Source organism: Macaca fascicularis, chromosome 7 (genome assembly GCF_037993035.2).
Source record: "Macaca fascicularis isolate 582-1 chromosome 7, T2T-MFA8v1.1".
In the NCBI taxonomy this organism is placed as follows: Eukaryota; Metazoa; Chordata; class Mammalia; order Primates; family Cercopithecidae; genus Macaca; species Macaca fascicularis.
This window is the reverse complement of record NC_088381.1, coordinates 5,375,190-5,399,743: the sequence shown is the minus strand read 5'-3', so window position 1 is coordinate 5,399,743 and position 24,554 is coordinate 5,375,190. Positions and strand designations below refer to the sequence as shown.

At 44.2% G+C, this 24,554-nt stretch overlaps 1 protein-coding gene across 7 annotated transcripts in view; it reads left to right on the top strand.

The window, feature by feature from the left end:
* MKRN3 (makorin ring finger protein 3) overlaps positions 1 to 24,554 on the top strand; it is a 65,767-nt gene that overhangs the window by 21,476 nt on the left and 19,737 nt on the right. For 2 of the 7 annotated variants that reach the window (XM_073995367.1, XM_045395180.3), the window contains one exon: positions 1 to 24,554. This exon is cut by the window's left edge and continues 11,662 nt beyond it. The exons of the other annotated variants lie outside the window; for them this stretch is intronic. The gene's annotated coding sequence lies outside the window, so the exon portion shown is untranslated. 7 annotated transcript variants of the gene reach the window in all.

The following is a 24,554-nucleotide window of genomic DNA, read 5'->3' as shown; positions in this document are numbered from 1 at the left end:
TACAAAATAAGTTTTCTTATATTTGACCTGATTATTTGCACAAAGTCCCGCAAGAATTATTGTAGGCTCTTATAAATTGGCTTTGCTGGAAATTTTCCTAAGGTATCTCTAATTTGGATTTTAAAGGCTTTTTAAGCACAGCCAAGGATTTGTAAAAAGTAGAGGTTCCTCTTCAAAGACTTTCCTCCCCATCTAATTAGGAATAAATAGTAACTTCTGTTAGAAGCAAAATGTATTCACAGACCTGTGCCAACATTCTTAAATATCTGCTAGCCGTAATAAAGAAATCAATGTACTTTATGTTCTTAGCGCCCACAATTTAGCCTAAATATTTGCCCTGGCTTGCTTATACTGTTCCAAGCATTAGGTCATAGCCTGTTCCTCTTCCTTATTTGAAGGTGTTTTTACCTTTCTCAGCATTCCATAAGTTGCTTCCTCCTTCCTTTGTTCTCCTCTGCCTTTGCCTCTTTTAAAAAGTTCTAAGTTGCTAGCCAGTCAGGACAAATACAGAATGTGAGGTCCCGTTCCAGCCAATGGCAACCAGACACAGCAGTAGGGTGGACGCGTCTGGTTATAAATGACGCTGTCTCCTTTATTCAGTGTACTCTCGTGGCAAAACTGCTGGCGAGTGTACCCTTTCTGCAGAAAGTAAAAATGGCCTTGCTGAGGAAATTAAATGTATGTCCAAGTGCTATTTCTTTATGGTACCAGGGAACAAGCATTTCTAACAGATTTACCTGTGCCTGCAGATACCTATATAAATTGGGTGAATTCCTCTCTTCTTGAGGTCTCAAAATAACATGAGGTCCCTGAGACTGTCAGAAGGTGGCATTCTTTGTTTTCCACAGGTCAGAAGGCCTGCGAAGGAACTGTGCAGTTAAGGTACAAGGCCAGGCTTTCCAAGGAGCTGTTACCGGCTCCATAAGGCAACTTCAGTTTCTCAAGGTGTTCTGCTGGTATCTGAAAATACATTATTCCAGTCCAAGCCTTAGTGTCTCCAATTGTGACCTGTTATAAGTCAACTTCAGTTTCTCAAGACATTCTGCTCATATCTGAAAATATGTTATTCCAGTCCAAGCCTTAGTAAAACAATCAGTGCCTCCAATTGTGACCTGTTATAAAAGAAAACAGATTCTTATTCAACTTATGCAAATAACTATATTGCCATAAATTGAGAACACTTGTAAATAATTTCCAAAATCTGGAGAAATCAGCTGGAGTGAAAAAAAAAAATACTTCCAATTTTGTTTACAAGAGTATACTCTGTCAGTTGTTAAACACTATAAATAGCTCAAAAGAAAAAATTTTCTTTAAAAAACAGAATGAAAATAATCGGCAATCTTTCAAACAAGAAAAGCCATAAAAATTATTTCAGTCCTCTAGTAGTTCAGTCCATGCAATTAACTCTTGTTCTGCTTCGTACTGGGTTAGCAGTCTTTAAGTACACACCAGCCTTTTAATTACAGTCCTGCATGCTTTCTCTCTAGTCCAATGGCACAATCTCCAAAGTAATCGGAAACCTATATTCAAAAGTCCTTTCCATGAAGCCCCCTAAGCAGTAAGTTTTAGACTGTGGCTGATTGCAAGCTGCTTTTTGAGAAGAATCAAAGTAAAACAGTAATTGTGGATGACAGATGTCTTAAGACAGTCATAAAGACAACTTGTCACTGGTAACTTGGGATCTTTCCTTACTTTGTACCAATTGCAAAGAAAGAGCACCCAGCTGGAAGCAAAGTGGAGCATGTTTTATTCCTGGCCAGGAAGGGAGAAGGCGAACTCTTGCTCTGAAAGCACCTTCTCCCCCGAACAACAGAAGGCATGGGGTTTTAAAGGACTGCTTATGGCAAGAAAGAGAAATGTTAGCATGTGCAAGGTGGACTCCAGACCCACAGGCTCAGTTCATAAACATACATCTTCATATAACCCATGTACATAAAATAGTGGAGATTTTCTTTTTTTGTGGGGGGGGGGATTTTGGTATTATAATTAATAATTAATGATCTGAAGGCAACTAAGATCATCTGTTCCAGCTTGGGTGCTTTTGGGGGTCTTACCTTCCTTTCGTAGCTGGTCAGTGGTCATGACCTTCTGGCACCATCCCGGGCCCACTGGGTTCTTAAGCTGTTGTGCCTATAAGTAAGGGACTAAAGAAAATCAATAAGAAGAAGAACTTTCCCAGTTATTTCATCAGGGTTGCCTTAGAAACAAAATCCCTCCTCTGTCTGTTTGCTCCTCATTCTTGTTGGCTGCTGAGGGGTGGGGTCCATCTTCTAGAACTGCTTTCTGCTGTGTATGGGCATTGTCATTTCATAAGTTAGAGGAGAAAAATTTTTCCCTTGCTATTCTAAGGTAGGCCTGATTGTCACCAGGCTGCAGCCCTAATTGCCAGGATCCTTTCTTGATTACCATTTGTAGTTTGATTGCTTCCAGTTCCTTACTGACAAAGCTTGCTGAAAGGCTAAGAATACAGGGCCAAAAAGCAGTAAAAGTATGATCATCACCAGTGGGCAAAGGAAGGGGAGGCACAAAATCTGGTTGGGCAGGACACCTTTTACTGCATTCCAGATGTCGTTAGAGCTAATCTTGGTTACCCCAAAGGAGCAGAGCCATTCTGCTTGCTTTAACATTTCCTTTATATTAACTTCTATCTCCCCAGAGGTGTTTGCTGAGGTGCAACAGGAGGTATTGGTGATCACACCTACTTCTTGTTTTGCTAGTAGATAGTCTAAGGCCAACTGATTGTCCGGTACTACATTGGCTAGTGAATTGAAAGAAGGCTGTATATTTTGAAGAGCGTTCCTGGTATTACATATGAGATTTTTGACTGTCCAGGTTATATTTCTCAGGGTAGCCTCACGATAGGCAAAGCCCTTCAAGGGGCAGCCAACCATACAGCAAGTACTATACCTACCAGGATCAGCCCAAGAGCCTTCTTAGACTTATTGTAATGGCAGGTTTTGGTATGAATGGTTATTCCATTGGGTCCCATAACACCTACTATATATTGTCCTGTGTGTATTACATTATCTACACAAGGGTCAACTACCACCAGCAATGGAAAAGAAAAGGTAGCAGCAGAGGAGCCGTTAGGGAGGTGGTGGTGGGGAGAGCCACAGATGAACATATACCCTGGGGATGCACACACCCTGTGGCAATGGGGAAGTTTAGCCAATGAAGTAATTAAGAGCCCTGAAGGGGAGGGTGAGTCTTCTGACAATGAGGGGACAGGGGGCCTTTCTGAGTCCAGGTGAAATCTATCTTTATTACTGAAGCTATTGCTGGAGGTGGGTAGTAGAGTCCCCAATATCCCTTGTTGCTTGAGGTAGGTGCTGGACTATATGAGTCATTGACTCTTGGAGTAAGATCCATGCAACCCACAGACAGGGGAATCGCTCATGTGTACAGGAACAGGTGTGGGTTGGACTTTAGATTTTCATGGCACCTGTGTAAGGTTGAAGTCACCTCCCCAAGGACACACAGTGTGCAATGTTCCTCAAGTCTGGAGGTGCCTGTGATATGTCCGGCAGATTGTTCTGGCTGGCTATAATATGGGAGAAGTTGACTATTGCCTTTGTGCCCCAGAGACCTTTGGCTGCTGATATCAAAATCACCAAACAGCATAAGAAAAAAAGAAAGAATATATTTGTATTTATCTAGGCTAAGCACTCAGAGGTGGCTAAGAGATAAGGATAGTATTAGGCAAAGGGTCACTCATTTAAGGAAACACTATGGGGCTTTCAGGGAGTGCTTGAGGGAGTGTGGTTGAGGTATATGCAGTATTTTATCAAGATGCCAGAGGGATATCAATCAGGACTAGCATGGTCAAGATGTTCCAATAGGGGCCGGGCGCAGTGGCTCATGCCTGTAATCCCAGCACTTTGGGAGGCTGAGGCAGGCGGATCACAAAGTCAGCAGATCGAGACCATCCTGGCTAACATGGTGACTAAAAAAATACAAAAAATTAGCTGGGCGTGGTGGTGGGCACCTGTAGTCCCAGCTACTTGGGAGGCTGAGGCAGGAGAATGGCGTGAACTGGGGAGGCGGAGCTTGCAGTGAGCCGAGATCGCGCCACTGCACTGGGTGACAGAGTGAAACTCCGTCTCGAACAAACAAACAAACAAAACAAAGATGTTCCAATATAAAAGGAAACAGAGCCCTAAGCCAGGGACCACCTGTGAGGACTACAGAACAAGTCCTAATGCAATCAGAAGCAGACAGCACAAGAGTGACACCAAGAACTCTCCTGGAAGGTAGAGACAAGTTTTATAGCACTGACCTCTTTAGATGGGTCTGAGTATTCTTATCTTTTGGGAGTCAGGTTGGGTTTTCAGAACAGCAATTTTAAATCCGAGATGGATTCAGCCTGGGACGAGGGAGTTTCCTCCACTGGTGTATCCACCTGTTTCACTTGTGTGTGATGAAGCTGCGGGGTGACGCCCTGAAGTTTTAAGGCAGAATGTGTGGTCAGTCACTAAGTATGGTCCCATCCGTTTTAGACCTAATTGCCTCTCTGGGCTTTGGACCTTCCAGGTTTTCAGATATGCCCAATCTCCATGGACGTAAGGATGCAGAACCAGATCTGTCAATGACAGAGAAGCCTGTTTTCTGTAAGCTTCAAAAACATAGGCCACCTCCCTGATATGTAATACATATTTTAGTTGTTCCTTTTCCTGTAGACTCAGCGCCTTCCCCGTGGCTGCCTCTGGGATTGGTGGCCCACACATCAGTTCGAATGCACTCAGTTTCTAAGTGCTTTACAGACAGGGTGATGATAGGCCAAAGCAAGGGAAGAGAGGCAAGTGGGCAAGGTAGAGAGCACGGCCATGTGACAGGAAGGCAGGCATGGCCGTGGTTGAAGCAGTGGGACACAGGCACCAGAAGGCAGAAGCTGCAGCAGCAGAGAGAGAAAAAGAGACGAAAGACAATTTAAGCCATGCACAGAACGAATACCATTGAGCTCAGGCATGCCTGGCACTTTCTTCAGGACCAATCAGGCATCCCCAGTCTCCCAGTCTGGTCCATTTGTTTCCGATGGTCTCCCCGAGGTGCCTCAATTAAACCATGGGTATTTCCTTCCATTCCCAGAATGCGATCCATAAACCTCACAATGGAGATATCTTCCAATGCCCCAAAAGTGAGATACGCCCTTTCTTGATGCCTTTTTCCAATTTGATAAATGCCCGCATTACCAGCTGTCACAGTCCTCTCAGGGTTGTGGCCACTGGCCTGATGAGGAGAGGGCTGACAGGGTGATGGGCTTGGATACAGAGTAGGATGGTCATGGGCTCAAGCTCCACCTGCAGACACGCCCAGCAGACACTCCAAGCCGTGACAATTTGACCTGGGTGTTGGCCCAAGATAAACTGCTACTGCCCACTGCTCCAGCTGCTGGGAGTCACTGGTTAGGAGGTGCCACTCTGTCCCCAGCTGAGGGAGGCCATGGCCATCCTGGACAAGCGTCCAGAAATTGTCACTGTTAACTTGAGTTCTTTCCCTACTTTGTGCCAGTCACAAAGAAAGAACACCCAATTCGAAACAAAGGCAAGCAAGTTTTATTTCTGGCCAGGAAGAGCTCAGGCTCTCACTCTACATGCCCCTTCTCCAGAATAATAGAAGACATGGGTTTTTAAAGGTCTGGGTACAGAGAAGGAGAGAAACATAAGCACGTTTTGGGGTGGGAGTCCACCCACAGGCTCCATTCATAAGTATACGTCTTCACACATCTTTTTTTTTTTTTTTTTTTTTTAAAGTCAGAGTCTTGCTCTGTCACCCAGACTGGAGTGCAGTGGCACAATCTCGGCTCACTGCAACTTCCGCCTTCTGGGTTCAAGTGATTCTCCTGCCTCAGCCTCCTGAGTAGCTGGGATTACAGGTACCTGCTACCACACCCCGACTAATTTTTGTACTTTTAGTAGAGACGGGGTTTCACTATGTTGGCCAGGGTGATCTCGAACTCCTGACCTCAGGTGATCCGCCTGCCTTGTCCTCCCAAAGTGCTGGGATTACAAGCGTGAGCCACTGTGCCCAGCCCATACAACTTATATATACAATGGAGGGGTTTTTTTGCAGGAGAGAGAACTTTACCATTATAATAATATGTTAATGCTCTAAAGGCAACTAGGGGTCTTCTGTTCCAGCTTGGGCAGGTTTGGGGTCTTATCTCCCTCTGGTATCTCCCTCTGGTCAGTGGTTATGAAGCTCTGGCACCATCTGAGTTCTTGAAATAGCTGTGCCTATAAATAAGGCACTAAAGAAAAACAGTAAGAAAAAGAACTTTTCCAGCTACTTCATCAGGGTTGCACTGGTAACAACTTGACAAGGAAACGTGGTTATTTCTGCAGTATACAATAATTTATTATAGTAATCATAATTATTACTGATAACATAAACTGAGACATATCAGAATTTTAGGAATCTCATATAATTTTGAAACACATTTCTAACACATTTATATAAATATACCCCAAGGCAAGTTAAACACCATTTCCTACATGACAATGCTTGCTATATAATTTTAACATACTGAATAAACCTAATATATCACTCTTGGACTTCAGGAGGCCGTAATATCTAACAAGTTAGTTTGAGGTCAGAAAGACTGAAGTTATAACTTGAAATTTTGCTTTTGAAAAGTTTGTCAAATATCAAATGTTTAAAACACTTGATATCACAAAATAAGATTATAGGTCACTATCAAGTAATCATTCATTTAGCCAAAATGACAGAATATTTAAAAACACACTTTTACTCTTTGATACAGTTTCCCAAACAGTGAGCCCTAATAAAGACAGCATGAAGCCGACTCAGTCTCTCTCTCTCTCCTTTTTTACCTGATGTTTACTCAAAAGGTAAACAAAAATCTTCCATTATTTCTTAATATTACGTGAAAAATTTGTTCAAAAGAAAAAACAATTTTGTTGTTTTTTCTATACATTCTTTGTACCATGTATTATTAATGTTAAAGCTAATTTTAATACAAATTTATAAATGTATCTAATTTTAATCAGTTTGACCATAAGGTAAATTTGCCATAAACCTTTTATAGCATTTTACAGTTTTATATTAAATAGAGCAGGGTCTGCTGTGGTGGCTCATGCCTTTCATCCTGATATTCTGGGAAGCCAAGGCAGGAGGATTACTTGAGCCCAGGAGTTTGAGACCAGCTTGAACAAAATTAGTTGGGCCTGGTGGTGTATGCCTGTAATCCCAGCCACCAAGAGGCTGAGGTGGGAGGATCACCTGAGCCTGGCATGTCAAGGCTGCAGTGAGCCATGATTGTGCCACTGCACTCCAGCCTGGGCAGACAGAATGTATCTCAAACTACATAAATAAATAAATAAATAAATAAATAGCGCAGATCAATGCTCCAAGAAGACCCTGTTCTTCCAATATAGGGGCCCAGATGCTGGTTTTGCATTATTGTACTTTCAACATTAATAATTTATAGAAAAACTCTGAATTATCCCTCAAAATTGGCCTTCAAAATCTCATGCACCCACATCTTCCATGACAGTCTGTGGGCCTAGAGAGACTGAATAATAATTAATTTCTGAACCTGTGTCTCACAAAAGCAGTTCATTTTGATGGTTGCTTTCTCCCTGGTCTGAAGGCAAAGCTTTGAGTTGTGTCAATGTTCAAGATTGAGAAGAAGGTGGTGCCTTTTTCAGACCCAGGAATCAAAGCCCTGTAATTTAATAGCACAAAGATTATAAAATGATAAAGAAAGTTATCTGGATGTAAAAGCCTTCTTTTATTCTCAGTTTTTGTAAGTGATTAAAAACAACTAATAGCAATGACATAGTCATTATCTTGATAAAATGTCAAACCTGTTTCTTAGGCCAGTGACCAGAAGGCAAAGAAAGACCTTCTGCAGTGTGATTGCCTCTCCTTATGGGAAGCCACTTAGACAACCTGAAAGGCAAACCTGATGAACAATTTAAACATAAAGAAAAAGGCTTTTTCAATTCTCGTGAGTACAGAATCAAGTTATACCGGAGGAAAGCACTGCTTTTCTAGACCCTCAAGATAAACATGTCAGCATCAGGCCACAACAGCCCTTAGAACCTGACAGAAAAAATTAATTACAGGAGTTGATGAAAAAGTTGAAGGAGAGAATGATCATCTCAGTCCTTTTCAAGTGGAGCATAAAAGCTGAAAGCAGCAAGACACAACACAGTTACAGTTCTGAGATATGAATCTGAGAAGTTTAAAAAAGAAGTCGATTGTAGAATCAAAATCAAAACCTCTTGCACAAAACTGTTTCCCATACAAAATTATTCTCTTTTCCTTATCACCTTTCCTACCTGGATGACCTGGGCTCAAGTGATCCTCCCATCTCAGTCTCCTGAGTAGCTGGGACTACAGGTGTGTGTCACTACACCCAGCTAATACATATTAATGTCCACAATTTTTATTTTCACATCTCTCTCCTATACTTACTGGTTCCTTTCTTCCTTGTTTCATAAATAACTTTCCAAGTACATAACTTCAGTCAACCTTTGGATAACTTCTGAATTATACAAAATTATTTTTCTCAATGAGAACACATCTTCAGCACATTTTATATGCAAAATTATATAATAACTAGAATTCTCATTCTTAGTAACCTTAAATTTTAGTGAAAACCTAGGAAGCAAGAAATCTTGAACTGTCTCTCAGATTCACTCTGTTGCTCAGGCTGGGTGCAGTAACAGAGTCACGACTCACTGCAGCCTTGAACTCCTGGGCTCAAGTGATCCTCCCATCTCAGTCTCCCGAGTAGCTGGGACTACAGGTGTGTGCCACCACGGCCAGCTAATTTTTATTTTTATTTTTTGTAGAAACAAGTTTCCTCTGTGTTGCAGGCTGGTCTCAAACTCCTAGGGGTCAAGCAATCCTTCTGCCTTAATCTCCCAAAGAGCTGGGATCACAGGTGTGAGCTACCATTCCTAGTCCATAATCCTTTTGAATGGAAAATAACACAGACATTCAACAAGCATCTAAGATAATTTCAATATTTAAAATTACACAAGGAGATCACCTACAGCATTTATCCTATTTATATTTTGTTCATTTTTAGCAGTTTATTCAGATTACTTATAAGAATATAGATATTAGAGCTAGCCATTATTTCCTTGTTAACCATTTTTATAATGTGTGAATATCAGGTGTTCACCTAAGAAAGAAACTTAAAGTGAAATATATGGATCTTTTCACCAATAACTCAGCAGATTCAGTTGTTTTCATTAAACCAACATTAAATTAGTCTTACTTAAAAGTCACACAGGCCAGGCACGGTGGCTCACGCCTGTAATCCCAACACTTTGGGAGGCCAAGGTGGGCGGATCACGAGGTCAGGAGATCGAGACCATCCCAGCTCACACAGTGAAACCCCGTCTCTACTAAAAATACAAAAAAACTAGCTGGGCGAGGTGGCGGGCGCCTGTAGTCCCAGCTACTCGGGAGGCTGACGCAGGAGAATGGCGTGAACTCGGGAGGCGGAGCTTGCAGTGAGCTGAGATCGCACCACTGCACTCCAGCCTGGGCGACAGAAAAAACAAAAAAATCAGACAAAAATTATTTTGTTCTTGCCTTGCCTGGGTTTACAGTCTCACACATTTTTGTGCCATACCCTGACCCATTAAAATAGCTAGCACAGACCAATATAAAATCCGGACAAAAATGTGTGCTGACAGTTTCAAAGACATTTGTATTTTTATTTTATCAATAATCTTAAAGCCAGCTTATTGATTAAATATTTACTTAAGTCACATGAATTTGAAAAATACTTGGACTTATTTATGAGCAGTCTTTTATTTATAAGCCAATTTGGTACCCAGTTAAAACAACACACAACAAAATAAACGTTCGTACACATAAACTCATCATACACACACCCATAAACAAAGGTCCAATAGCTTCTACCTCCGAACTCCAGCTATTAGATAGGAATACAAACTCACCGGTTTACATACATACTCAGGTTGCAGAACGTTCTCCTTAGTTCAGCTAAAGCCAGGTTCTTGTCACATAACCAGAAAAGATTAGCCTCACGGATACAGAGAAGGGTTAGGAGCGGAATTGACTGGGTGAAAAGGAAAAAGAAAAAAAACTCAGCGTAGTGACATGGAGCCCTGCTAACTGGCCCTCCACCTCACAGACGGAATCCCAGGGCGCCCCAGGGGAAGTGAGAGGCCAGGCTCCTCCCTGCTGCAAACAGCAGGAACTTCTCCAGGCTCCACCGCGTCCTCCTAGTGCTCAGGTGGGCGTTATTCAGAGAGAATCAGTGGGGAAAAGGTGGGCTTCATCTGCGACCAGCAGTCCGGTTTTTCAGCCTTCAGGCTGTTTTCGGCTCGAAGGGAGGGTTTCGCCAGGGACCCTTGGCCACCACCTGTCTCTATTATTCACATGGATAAACTTTGCCCTGATAGGTAATTTAATGAAAGCTGTGAAACAACATTTTGGGTAAAGCAGTGGTAGCTTAATTTTAAAGGCCAAACCTTCCCCGACCCCAGAGAACACGGGAGCTAAACATACCACAGAAGAGCATCACATACTAAGCACGTCTAACTCTGCTTAGAACAGCAGTATAAAATCCAGGATACATGGGACTCTACCCTGCTTTCCTGTTCAACAGCAAAGTGAAGACAGCCCTACAATTCAAAGACTTTCTGAGATCAGACAAGGTCGCGCATGTCCAGAGTTCCCGGAAGGCCTTAGCCATCAGCCCACAACTACATTCAGATCAACCCCAGTGAGTGCAACTACAGGGGGCTGCATCCTGGGATTGAACCTCAACCTCCCCGCAGCTACATCAACCACCACACGAACAATCAAGAAAACGCAATTCCCTGGAACCCGGGAGGCGGAGCTTGCAGTGAGCCGACCGAGATCGCACCACTGCACTCCAGCCTGGGTGACAGAGCGAGGCTCTGTGTCAAAAAAAAAAAAAAAAAAAACGGCCGGGCGCGGTAGCTCACGTCTGTAACCCCAGCACTTTGGGAGGCCGAGGCGGGCGGATCACAAGGTCAGGAGATCTAAACCACCCTGGCTAACACGGTGAAACCCCGTCTCTACTAAAAATACAAAAAATTAGCCGGGCGTGGTAGTGGCGCCTGTAGTCCCAGCTACTCGGGAGGCTGAGGCAGGAGAATGGCGGGAACCCGGGAGGCGGAGCTTGCAGTGAGCTGAGATCCGGCCACTGCACTCTAACCTGGGTGACAGAGCGAGACTCTGTCTCAAAAAAAAAAAAGAAAGAAAAAAAAGAAAAAGAAAAAACGACAAACAAAAACAAACAACAACAAAAACAAAATACAATCCAACTGCTGCAGCAATGAACAAGCCCCAAAAGTGTCCAAACTGAAACAGTATTTCCTCTCTCCATCAGATGGACTTATTCAACCTGCAAACAGAAATTATTTTGCCATTTCCCAAATTGAGAGAAGCACATCCTGCTCTCTGGTACCCACAAACGATACTTGCCCCGACACACAGTTACTAACAAGCCCTCAGGAGTGTCCAAACTGAAACAATCAGGTGCTTTCTCTCTCTTTCTGTTGGGCTTGTTAAACCTGCAAAATGCCTTTGGAATTTCCCAACTTGAGCGGAGCAGACCCCACTGTCCCGGCCCACAAAAGGCACTCACCTGTCCAGATGCGGATGTCAAATTTCAAAGGCTGTTCTTCCTAGGCAATCAGGAATGTGGTTGAGGCTGGCAGTGGCGGTGCCAAAGACAGAGAGACTGAAACTCACCTCCAGCCATAAAATGGCAGGCAGCTTCTTAGGAGGGCTTCTGAGACTCCCAGCCCTTGGCAGCAGCTGAGCCACGAGCAACAGCAATGCATTCCAGATCAGGGAACCAAAATCTGTTACCAAAATGCTAGGGGTTTGGTCTAGGTTCCACCGCTCGCCACCCAGAAACCCAATCACGGAGACAAGTATTGCCAGGGAAGAAGGCTTTAATCAGATGGTACAGTCAAGGAGAGCTAGAGATGAAATCTCAAATCCATCTCCTTGACCAACTAAAATTGAGTTTATGTAGTGAGGAAGGTGGGAAAACAGGGATTAGAGAGGGGGAAGGAAGCAATCATAATGGATGAGGAGTCTGGCATCTCATTGTCTGGATGCAGTGATCTGGTGTTTCAATTCTTTGCCTGAGGGTTGGTTTCCTGAGGAAGAAACTCAGATGAGACAGAGGTAAGTTTCAAGTTGGAAGACGAGGGAGGGTCACTTTCGATATGTATTCAAAAATCCTATAAATATCAGTTCTGTGGGACAATTGGGCTGGTTACAGAACCAGAACCTATAATAAATGATTTCTTACAACAAATTGGCTCACACAATTATAAAAGCTGAGAAGTCTCATGATTTTCCTTCTGCAAACTGGAAATCCAGGAAAGCTGGTGGTGTAGTTCCATCCAAGTATGAAGGCCTAAAGCTGGGAGAGCCAGTGGTATAAATTCCAGTCTGAGTACAGGAGAAGACTGAAGTCCAGGCTCGAAAATGAACTGAGCAAAGTCTCCCCTACCCTGCCTTTTGTTCTATTCAGAACTCCAGCAGACTGGATAAGACCCAGCCACAATGGAGAGTGTGCTCTGCTTTATTTTGTCGACAGACAAAATGTTAATTTCATCTAGAAACAGCCCATAAAATATTTAACCAAATACCTGGGCACTCCATGGCTGAGTCAAGTTGACACATAAAACTTAACCATCCACCTCTTGCCAACTTGCCACTCATACACATCTCCTTAAACCATATTTAATCTCCAAATGAAGGCAATAACAGGTCATACCTCCAACAAATGTGATACAACTACACTGCATACCCTGAAAATGCATTAATCCCTTCTCAGAAGTTGAGATACAATCCTTGAGTGATGTTTATTCTTCTCCATGTCATGTAACTTAAATGCTGTGATGTAAAGTTAACAATACTTAAATACTATGATAATTGGTCAATGCATCTTATGTTGCATGATAAGGGGTTAAGAAATTGAGTGCCATAGCTTGTTCATGTCAATACTGACTCAGTATCCAGCTTGTCCTGTCTCTGACTTGTCGCCCTTGAGCTACATTTTCTGTGGCAGTCTCCACACATTTCCCATTTTTGTTTTCTAGATAAGGCTCCATCCCATAAAGTGTTTGAACACCTTACTTCTGCCTTGAGCCTGGTGACCCTGATAATATATCCCCCTGAGTTTCTGTACCGAGCCTGTCCACTCCCTTCAATTTAATCAGTCAACCCTTGTTGCAGGAAACCCACCTAGGTAATACCCTGGACCCCAGTAAAGTCTTCCGCTTACAGGTTCCTCTTTATCTCTCTTGCTTCCCACCCGCTAGTTGAGCATGCGGGTCCAAGACAGCCCCACTTTTCCCATTGGCCCTGTGAGGCATGCTGCTCTCTTTGCTGAACTGTGAGTGATTAACTTATTCTTTTGGCCATTTCACTCTGAGTGTTCCTCACTGTGCCACACTTGACTACACCAAGGCGAGAAACACCAGATCACTGCATCCAGACAATGAGATGCCAGACCCCTCATCCATTATGATTGCTTCCTTACCCCTCTCAAACTCCTGTTTTCCCGCCTTCCTCGCTACATAATTTATTTATATATCTAACTTAAATACTTTTAAAAGTCATAACAGCTGGCCTCACTGTTGGTGAGGGACACCCTGGAAGTCCTTTTGACTGCTCTTGGCTGACAAACTGGCTGACCAGAGTGGCTATGACCATCTAAGAAGGCTCAATAACTTGCTGGCCTAGGACCACACTGCAGTGTGCTGCTGGTGCTGCTTATGTAGAGTGCTAGCAAGACTCCTATCTTAAATTGTGGAGTTTGAAAATCAGAGTCCTCACCTCCCCAGAGTATATTTGGCCAGCTATGACCCAGAAAACTGGGAGGACCTCCTCCATCACTCCTGGGAGTAAATGGTTCTGAGTCACACTGGTTGCAGAGTCAGGAAAGGTCCTTGCAAGCTAGCATGATATCTTGCCTCAGTTCTCCTGCCTCAGCCTCCTGAGTAGCTGGGACTACAGGCACCCACCCCACCACCACACCTGGCTAACTTCTGTATTTTTAGTAGAGACAGGGTTTCACCATGTTGGCCAGGCTGGTCTCGAACTACTGGCCTCAGGTAATCCACCTGCCTTGGCCTCCCAATGTGCTGAGATTACAGGCATGAGTGAGCTGAGATCACGCCACTGGACTCCAACCTGGATGACAGAGCGAGACTTTGTCTCAAAAAAAAAAAAAAGAAAGAAATATATGGAGAGGACAACTCCTTTACCCCCCATTCTGCTGTATCTGTGGATGGTATTGGGAACAATTTACAAAGGCCCTACTTAGAAAGAGGGGTGTCCCCACTAACTAGGGAGTCATGATGCCTCATACAGGGTAGTGCTGTCGGGATCTGCCATCCCACTGCTACTGCCTTTTTTGTTGCTATTGTTCTTTGCTCCCTAACTCTATGGGTTACTGAAGGTCTAACTCCTGATGCTCAGTGGCAAATGACTTAATGACTCAGATTAAAGGGCTGGAACATCTCATTCCCATCCATTGCAAGATCCCTGAGGAAATCAGCAAACTATTAAAGAAATTTAAGGCCAGGCGCAGTGGCTCATGCCTGTAATCCCAGCACTTTGGGAGGCTGAGGCTGGCAGATCACGAGGTCAGGAGATCGAGACCCTCCTGGCTAACATGGTGAAACCCCGTCTCTGTTAAAAATACAAAAAATTAGCCGGGCGTGGTGGCGGGCGCCTGTAGTCCCAGCTACTCAGGAGGCTGAGGCAGGAGAATGGCGTGAACCCGGGAGGCAGAGCTTGCAGTGAGCCAAGATTGCACCACTGCACTCCAGCCTGGGCGACAGAGTGAGACTCCGTCTCAAAAAAAAAAAAAAAAAAAAAAAAAAGAAATTTAAAAGTGCCCATCCAATGGCACCTGGGCTCTGCTGGGGGCTACAGCCCATCAACATGCTAAAGCCTTGGTTTCAGCCTCACAGAGGTTGGGGCCTTGCCAGACGATCCTGCCACTGTTGCACTAGTGGGAACCAGTCCAAACCCAGATGAAGTCAATTAGAACATCCAAAAGAGGCAGGCAGCTACCTACAAACAGAACCAGTGAAAATCACAAATTTTCCCAGAGGCCACTGGCAAGGTCAAACTTGAGGGTGAACAATAGGACCTAGAAACCAAGACCAGAAACTTTATCCAATTAGACGTTCAAATTATTCTTTTTTTTTTTTTTTTTTTTTTTTGAGACAGAGTCTCGCTCTGTCGTCCAGGCTGGAGTGTAGTGGCCGGATCTCGGCTCACTGCAAGCTCCGCCTCAGCCTCCCGAGTAGCTGGGACTACAGGCGCCCGCCACCTCGCCCGGCTAGTTTTTTTGTATTTCTTTAGTAGAGACGGGGTTTCACTGTGTTAGCCAGGATGGTCTCGATCTCCTGATCTCGTGATCTGCCCGTCTTAAAGATTTTGTACAAAGGGATGATGAGAATGTTATAGGTGGCAAATATCAAACTCTCAAAGCACCAAATATGTTACTGGCGGAAGGTATCCAAGTTACCAGTCGGGAATCCCTACAGGTCTGCAGCAACCTCAATTCTTGCCTCCTCAGAAGAAAGAATTCGACTGAGGGGCGTAAGACAGAAAAAGAGACCGAGGCAAGTTTTAGAGCAGGAGTGGAAGTTCTTTTAAAAAGTCTCTAGAACAGGAAAGAAAGGAAAGTATGCTTGGAAGAAACCCAGGCAGGCATGTGAAAGTCAAGTGCAGTGTTTAACCTTGATCCTAGGACTTTCTAGGCTGGCCGGTTTCCCATGCTTCTTCCCTTAGGGTGCGCTGCCCATGTGTGCAGTGCCCTCCTTACGCTTGGGAGGTGAGAACACGGTGTGTTTAGGAAGTTGTATGAATGCCCATCTGAGACTTTCTTCCCTTTTCCGGTGAAGTGCCCCCAGAAGGTCATACGCCTGCCATTTTATCTCTTAGTGCGCATGCCCAGGCTCACTCGCCCAATACCTGAGATTTTATTGGAAGCCTCTTTTGCCTCTCCCTGGCACCTGCATTCAATTAACACTTTAAAGCAACAGGTGTGGACCATCAGGATATGACCTTGCCCTGGTGCCCGCTGCCAATTTATCACTTTTCGAGAGGCAATGTGATAACTGCCTTACCATCGCCTGACATTCCTAGTGGGTGGGGGAGAGCCCTATCCTGCCCCACTCATGCCCGTCTGCCTACTGTAACAAGAATGTAGTGCTATTCATATAATTTTATATTGACCTCAACACAGTTTCCAGTGCCCCGTGTCTTCCCCATTTCCTCAGTGCGGTCAATCCAGATATCTGGATTGTACAGCCTCCCTATGGGATAGCTAGATACAACCTACTTGATTGGTCCCACTGACCTTCACAGCTCATGTGGAATGCTTAGATGTGTCACAGCGACTGCCTCTCAGTCATGGCATGACTTCCTGGAACTCAAACCTACTTGCTCTACAAGTACCGGTTAAAACTTCCCACAGGAAACCTGCCTGGGTAATGCCTTGGCTCTCAATAAGCACTTTTACTTGCAGGCCTTTTGATCATTACCTCTTGTTTCACACACAAGTGTGCGTGTCCCAGATGCCCCCACCCTTCCCGTCGGCACTCAGACACGAGCTGCCCTCTTCTCAATGGGACCTGTAAGGAATTTGCTGCTTCTGGTATTTCATGTGTTTTGCTGTACTGCCTCCTCTGTGTCTTACCTGACTCACACACCCAAACCTGACTCTCCTTCTGGTCAGGAATCTCCCAGAGAGCGGCTATCTTGGTAGGAATAGAGTGGACAGTCAGGCACCTCCATGGCATTTGCTAGGACAAACAAGTTTCAGGTGAGAGGGACAGCTGGCCACTTGTCAGAGTTTCAGGGATTCGGCTGTACACCAACATAAAGAGGTATTCCATAAAGGAATATCGTCAACATCTGCGACCACCTGCCCTGGAGCCCCAGCAGGATATGGCTAAAGTTTATACCCACTCTCCAGAGAGAGAGAGACCTCAAGACCAAATCAGAGAAAAATCACAATACAAGAGGGAGCAGGTTTGTTGTTACATATGTTTAATATAGGGTCAAGTTACTACTAAGGGACACTGGGGTGAGGCATATCCTCACAATTAGGTATAAGCAAAGACTTCCAAACCTGTCACTTATTAAAGGGTCCTGTATATTATGAGCCAGATTCTGACATGATTATCAGGGCCCTCCGAGGGGTCAAACTAAATCTAGAGAAGCTGAACTCCCAAAATAGAAGGGAGGGTTATAGAATACTCAGATGATGAGTACTGACTGACCTTCAATCCAAAGAGGAGAAGAGGAGGAATGAGCATGGCCCTTGCTTACTTGGGCTTTTAAGCCAGGCAGAGGCTCATCCCCTAATAGCAGACATTGCTGCTGAGGCACAGGGACAATGGGAAACCACCAAGGACACTTGGTCCCTTTGAGGTAAAATTGGCGTATGGTTTAGTGTGTATGTCATTTCTCTGAACACCCAAATAAAAATGATAATGAACATATTTCTTACTCAGAGGAGGCCCCTTTTGACCCCGAGTCAATAAAATACTTTTTTTCCCAAGGGGTATTGTCCAGCTACCATAAACAGTTCTCAGTTTGGTGAGGGCAGCTCACACTATCTATGAGGCTTAGATGGAATTGATTTACTGGCTGGCCATGAGGAAAGCATAAGTAGCGATTCTCAAATGTTAGTGTATTCTCAGCCAGGTGCGGTGTAATCCCAGCACTTTGGGAGGCCAAGGCTGGCAGATCACCTGAGGTCAGGAGTTCAAGGCCTGCCTGGCCAACATGGCAAAGCCCCCTCTCTACTATAGGAAAAAAAAAAAAAAGCCAAGTTTGGTGGCGTGTGCCTGTAATCCCAGCTACTCAGGAGACTGAGGCAAGAGAATTGTTTGAACCCGGGAGGCAGAGGTTGCAGGGAGCTGAGATAGCGCAACTGTACTCCAGCCTGGGCAACAGAGTGGGAACTCTGTCTCAAAAATAAATAAATTAATTAATTAATAATAATAAAATGTTAGTATATCCTCAAATAATAGTATAATAACAAGGGGGACTTGCCTTTTACAGGAGGCTTGGACAAACCACACCAGTGCCACCACCACAGTCACCTCAACTACCACATAGCCCATGAGCACCCCCGAGCTCCTAATCACCCCTTACATTGGCAGTTAAGGGAGACAGAGTGCTAAGCTAGGTAATTTCAGGACAGCTGGCATCCAAACTTCAACTAAAGATGCTCTAATACAATTACAGGCACAATTTCAACCTAGTCAGTTTGAAAACATCTGCACAAAAGCCCTCTGCTGTTCAAGACAATAGCCAATAGCCTCACTCATGCGTTGCCATTCCTGACCCGCACAAGAAGAGATGCCTCTCAACCTCTACCATAGGGGTCTGTTGGCTCTGCAGGTCTCGCCCCACCACCCGGAGACAATTGCCCTCTGGTGGTTCACTGGAATACGAAAAACTCACAGACCTTTCTGACATTATTAGATACGGGTGCCCAATTCGCAGTACTTCTGAAAAATCCTAATAATTATAATGAAGGAACACTTTGTGACTGACAGGGGATTGCCAGTAAAGCAATCTCTGGTAAACAGGTGACCTTTGATGTAAGCATTGGCTCTATTTTTATTAAGTAACTCCCAGTGCCTGTGGCCCCACTGGCTGTCACTTTCTCTATTGTAGGAATGGATACATGTTAGAATCAAGTCAAATCCTTAGTGCTACTGGTGGGAGAAATGGGAACCAGTGCACAGTCCCATACCAATAGAGATGGTACATAACCCCAATATCAAATAAAACAGGGTACTGAGGGCTACATAGTTACTGTCATTACTGACCTTCTCAAGGGGGGTGTCATTGTTTCTGCAAATTTCACCATTTAGTGGCCCCCTCAAGGCCTCTATAAGCGAATGGAGATTAGCCCCAGGCTGCCACAATTTAATCACTCAGGTCCGTCCAATAAAGGCTTTAACCACAAACGTTGCAACTGATAATACCGGTGCGTTTTTCACAGCCAATGACTTGGCCAACATGTTTTACTCAATCCTATTGTAAAGAATCCTCATAGCCAGGTTGCTTTCACTTTCTGGTTTTTTGTTTTTTGTTTTGTTTTCTTTTTTTCTTTTTTCTTTTTTTTTTTTTTTTTGAGACGGAGTCTCGCTCTATCGCCCAGGCTGGAGTGCAGTGGCATGATCTCGGCTCACTGCAAGCTCCGCCTCCCGGGTTCACGCCACTCTCCTGCCTCAGCCTCCTGAATAGCTGGGACTACAGGCGCCCACCACCACACCCAGCTAATTTTTTGTATTTTTAGTAGAGACAGGGTTTCACCATGTTAGCCAGGATGGTCTCGATCTCCTGACCTCGTGATCTGCCCGCCTCAGCCTCCCAAAGTGCTGGGATTACAGGCGTGAGCCACCACGCCCAGCCGCTTTCACTTTCAAAGATGCCCAATATACGTAAGTTCACATGGTTACCTCTGGGATACTTAAATAGTCCTGCCTTTGCATGTAATCTATGCCAACAGGATTTACAGAGATACTTTTTTTCATCGCCATTGCTGGCATGGCATTGATGTTATATTACTAATGGGAGCCTCCCAGGGGACAGTATGAACAGACCTTACTACTCTCAGAAGGTAGGGGGATGGGTCATAGCTCCCCATAAAAGACGAGGGCTTTTGACCACTGTTAAATTCTTGAGGATCATGTGGTCTCCAATGGTCAAGGTGTTCTCATGACAGTGAAGCACCTCATTCTCACAGGATACATCCCCAGGGCACTCAAACATGCTCAACATCTCTTGGGGCTTTTCCTGCCCTGAAGGAGATGCCCTCACCTGTCACTTGTACTAAAGCCTACATCTTCTATTTAAGTCTCTTCTACTTACGCCTATCTATGCCTCTACACGAAAGCCCACTTCCGTCCACTGGGAGGGACCCCAACAAGCAGCTTTACAATGAGCACAACAGGTTTTACCATCTGTTCTCCAGGATCAGCCTCTGGATCTAGTCCTTGGCCACCTTAGAGTATATATCATGGAGTCTCTACACTAAAAATGATTATAACTCGCTGCTCATGAACTTTTGAACCAATAAGCTACCATCAGTCACTAACCTCTGTGCAGCCTTAGAACACCGGATCCTGTGGAGACTGAGGTGCTCACACAGCCTGTGGTGCTGCAAACACAAATTCCCTTTCTGCCTTTGGTGCAGATGTTTCCCAACAGTGGCTTGGCACAGCCATTGACACCTCCTTGTTACAATAAAAATGGTCCCTGCAAGAGAGGACAAAACCTGACATTCAAGGGATTTCCAAATTACAGGAGAATGTAGCTTCCCCCACACTCAGCCCGGTGCCTACTGCAGTTGGGGAATGGGGGAGGGCACCTCCACTGCTTCCTCCTTTTGCCAAGTAGGGTGCCCCTTGGTCTGACACGGAAAGAGAGTCAGGGTACCATCATGCACTGCATGACATTTAGGCCAACAACAGACTGCATATACAACGGGGGTCCCATAAGACTAATGGAGCATATATAGAAAGCCATCTAGGTTTCTGTAAGTACACTCTAAGATGTTCAAATAATGATGAAATCACCTAACAACCCATTTCTGAGAACATACCCCATGGTTCAGTAATACATGCCTACACGTCAATGGCACTGCCACCATTGTACACAACACAGCCTCTTAAAGGGCAGCAGCAAACCACCCAGTCGTAAATACCCACTACTAGAGGACAGCATTGGCATCCTTGGATCCAACCAATCAAAAGAGCTTGTTGCAGTTCCCTTGGCTACAAGAGATGCCCAAAAGTGGGGACTACTAGAGTTTTACATTTTTACTGACTCACAAACTGTGGCCAACTGCTTGGCTATCTAGATGGGACAGTGGACATTAAATAACCTTATTATACACAATAAAACCCATTGGAGCACCTGCAATGTGGAAGGAAATGGCCACCATCACACATCTCCATTTCGTCTCACATGTGTGGGCCCAAACCAATGCCACTAACCCATAGCTCATTTCAAAAATATTGCAGACATGCTTACAAAACAGGAAGTCTGTACCATCTTTCCAGACATTCTCTATCTTCCAGCAGGATGGGCACAGGCTAAGTAGGGACACTGAGGCACCTCTACACTGGTGGACTGGACTATCACTGGGGCATTCCATTAACTCCCTCTTCAGCCAAAATGGTCACTTACGACTGCACCATGTATGCCAACACTAAGCTTTGGATGTTTTCCTGCTGGGACTGCATTCCTGGAGTGGATTGACCTTGTTCACACTGGCACATTCACTACGTTGGTTCACTTCCTCCCAGCAGGGTAGCCACAAAGAATGCTCTCACTGTGATTGACTGGTTCACAGAGTTACTTTTAGCCTATCCCGGCAGACGCACTGCTGCTTCCACAACTGTGGCCAGACTCACCAATTCCATCTTATTGCATTTGGGTGCCTACAGGTCCTTGACTCAAACCAGGGCATTCATCTCTTAGCACCTGCTGTTCAACAATGGGCCAAAGACCAAGGCATACAGTAGAACTTTCACTTAGCCTTCAGACCTCAGGCACCAGGCCTAACTGAAAGACATCATGGCTTTTTCAAAGACCTATTACTCAAATCACAGTGAGTTCTTGAACCCTCAATGGGTGGCCACATTTATACAAGCTCTCATGCTCCTTAACTCTGGCACTACAGGTTTCCACATATCATGCACCAAGTACGTCAAACCCTTTCCCATGGCTCTGATATCATCAGGAGACTCCCCTCGCTCACTTCATTGTGGGAGAGGACTGCATCCACATTCATTCCTCGATAAAACTCACCACACACTTTTAATTTTTCAATCATCTGCCAAATTTCCTACATTGGTGGACCAATGTGGGTTGATAACAAAGTCTGACTCCCAACAATTGAAAGAAAAACTGTGTGTCCCTCATGCTTGCTGCTTGACCATTCATACCCAGAACCAGCTAGAGCTAAGCCCAAGACTTTACTCAAGTTTTAAGGATCTGAAAACTAGTTAATAAATCTACGTTCTATGCCTCACAGAGATCATTGTTCCTGGTCCCAGCAGCAGCATGGTCTGGTCACAACTTTGGAGGCAAAAAAATTACAGCTAGTGCATGCCAGTCATTTTAGAAAATGACTACCATTTGACTTCCCATGTTGGCCTGTGATCAATACAAGGCCCAACACTCCATATGGGAAGCACCTATGATCAAACAGGCCCTGGACGTATGTCTAAAGCAATCCACTGGGAGAACGTGCAGATGCTTGCAGTCACAATTCAAGTTTCTCCTCCCAAACAAAAGCCAGGGAGACTTCTCCATTGCCTGTGTTCAGCTCTGTTTTGTGTCTTAGTCTTGTTTGCTTCATGGGTGCTGGGGTTACTCACCTACCCTCGGGGCTTAGCTCCTGAGTACACTGGAACATGCCAACAACACACTTTTTGCAAACAGTTGAACCACTGGGTGACAAAACAGAATGTTGGAGGCCCCTCCTCGTTTTATTTTATTTTTATTATTTATTTATTTATTTATTTATTTATTTATTTATTTATTTATTTATTTTTGAGAATGAGTCTCGCTCTGTCTCCCAGGCTGGAGTGCAGTGGCGCCATCTTGGCTCACTGCAAGCTTTGCTTCCCAGGGTCATGCCATTCTCCTGCCTCCCGAGTAGCTGGGACTACAGGCACAGGCCACCATGCTTGGCTAATTTTTTTTTTTTTTTTTTTTTTTTTGTATTTTTAGTAGAGACAGAGTTTCACTGTGTTAACCAGGACGGTCTTGATCTCCTGACCTCGTGATCCTCCCACCTCGGCCTCCCAAAGTGCTGGGATTACAGGCGTGAGCCACCGTGCCAGGCCGGCCCCTGCTCATTTTTTTCCAGCCAGCTTGCCACCACAACTGGCTAAGTTATCTGCCTTCTGTATCACATGGGACAGATGTCAACAGTGCATGATTCCATTCCATCACATAATCTACAAGCCATTTTTCTAAAATGAGAATGGCCTTCCAAATATAATCAAATTAAACTTTCTTGGCTAAACACTGTTCAAACGTCCCAGCCCGGAACAAACCTCCCAGCTCATTCAAACGGCAGCCATAGGACAAAACCTTTGACTGTTGAGAGGGACACCAGAAGATAGTCCTCAATTGGCATACAGTTGTGGCCAAAGTGTTTATCTACTGTAGATGGACGCTACAGGCTCATCTGGGCTGAAGGCAGTAAAGAACTTTGTGCTCTCACAATGAGCTTCTGGAGGTGACAGAGATCTGTAGTCCTAGCAGCCACCATGACGCCCACACAGCTATTCTTACCCAAGCCTCCAAATTATATAAGACCTCTGGACCACCATAGCAGACACTTACCTTTCATGGATTTCCACCTGGGAGAGATTTTTCTTCTCCAGGGTGACATGCATCTGCAAAGATGACATTGGCTGAGATTACAGTGCCCTAGCCAGAGAGGTCATCAAAATTGGGCACTCTGGGCAAGTCAAGTTGACACATTAACTTAGCTATCACAGTGATGGATGGATAATGAGATCTCAACCATGACCCTGCCTTTGAGATGCTCAAACTCCTAATAGAGTGTCTATCTTAGGGACTGAATTTGCTAAACAAGTAGAGAATAGGCCAGGCGTTATGTTCTCTGAGACTCTGTAATAATAAAAAAGCAGAATAAAAATGCTTCAGAAAAGTCAGGGCAATATAGCAGGCTTGGGAAGTTGGGGAAAATCTCTTAAATAAGGGGCATATTGGCTGAGCCTGGACAGTTTTCAGGTTCCCCCAGATACGTGTCATAATTTCTTTTACAAATATGTGTATGTTTATATATGTGTGTGTGTGCGAGCGTGTGTGCGTGTGTCAATGGTACATAAAATATGTATAATATAAAATATAACAGTATCATTTACACACACATATGTACATGTACTATATTTACATGCATACATACATACATTAGTCTAGGTACCTGGTAGAATTATATTTTATGTTATTCTAATATATTTAATATTACACATTCTACATAAATCCATATGAATACTAATATGCTATTTATATTGTATGTATGTATGTGTAAATCATACCAGAAAAGTGGGATAAATTATAAAAGTCTTTATTTTTGGTGTCAACAGAGAGTTTTGGAAGCAACAAAAACTGTAGGAGTTAAAATTCTGAAGACAAAAACAACTTGCAAAGACGTATTAATGACCTACTGTTGCTCTTTTTTCAGAAGTATTTGTTGAGTGATGTTTCAGGCTGGAAGTGGTGAGCCACTGACAGGGATCAGAGAATTCCCCACAGAATTTGGCAGTCACGTGAATGGATTTAGAAAGATAAAGTTGGAAATGAATTGTTGCAGCTAATTTCTCCCTGAAGACATTGTCTACATTCTGAAGCTAGATCTGGTGGCAGAGGAGACGAAGGAGCTCAGTATTTCCACATAGTAACAACAAACATTCTAAAAACAAACAAGAGAACAATCTTATTTACAACAGCTTCAAAAAATAAAA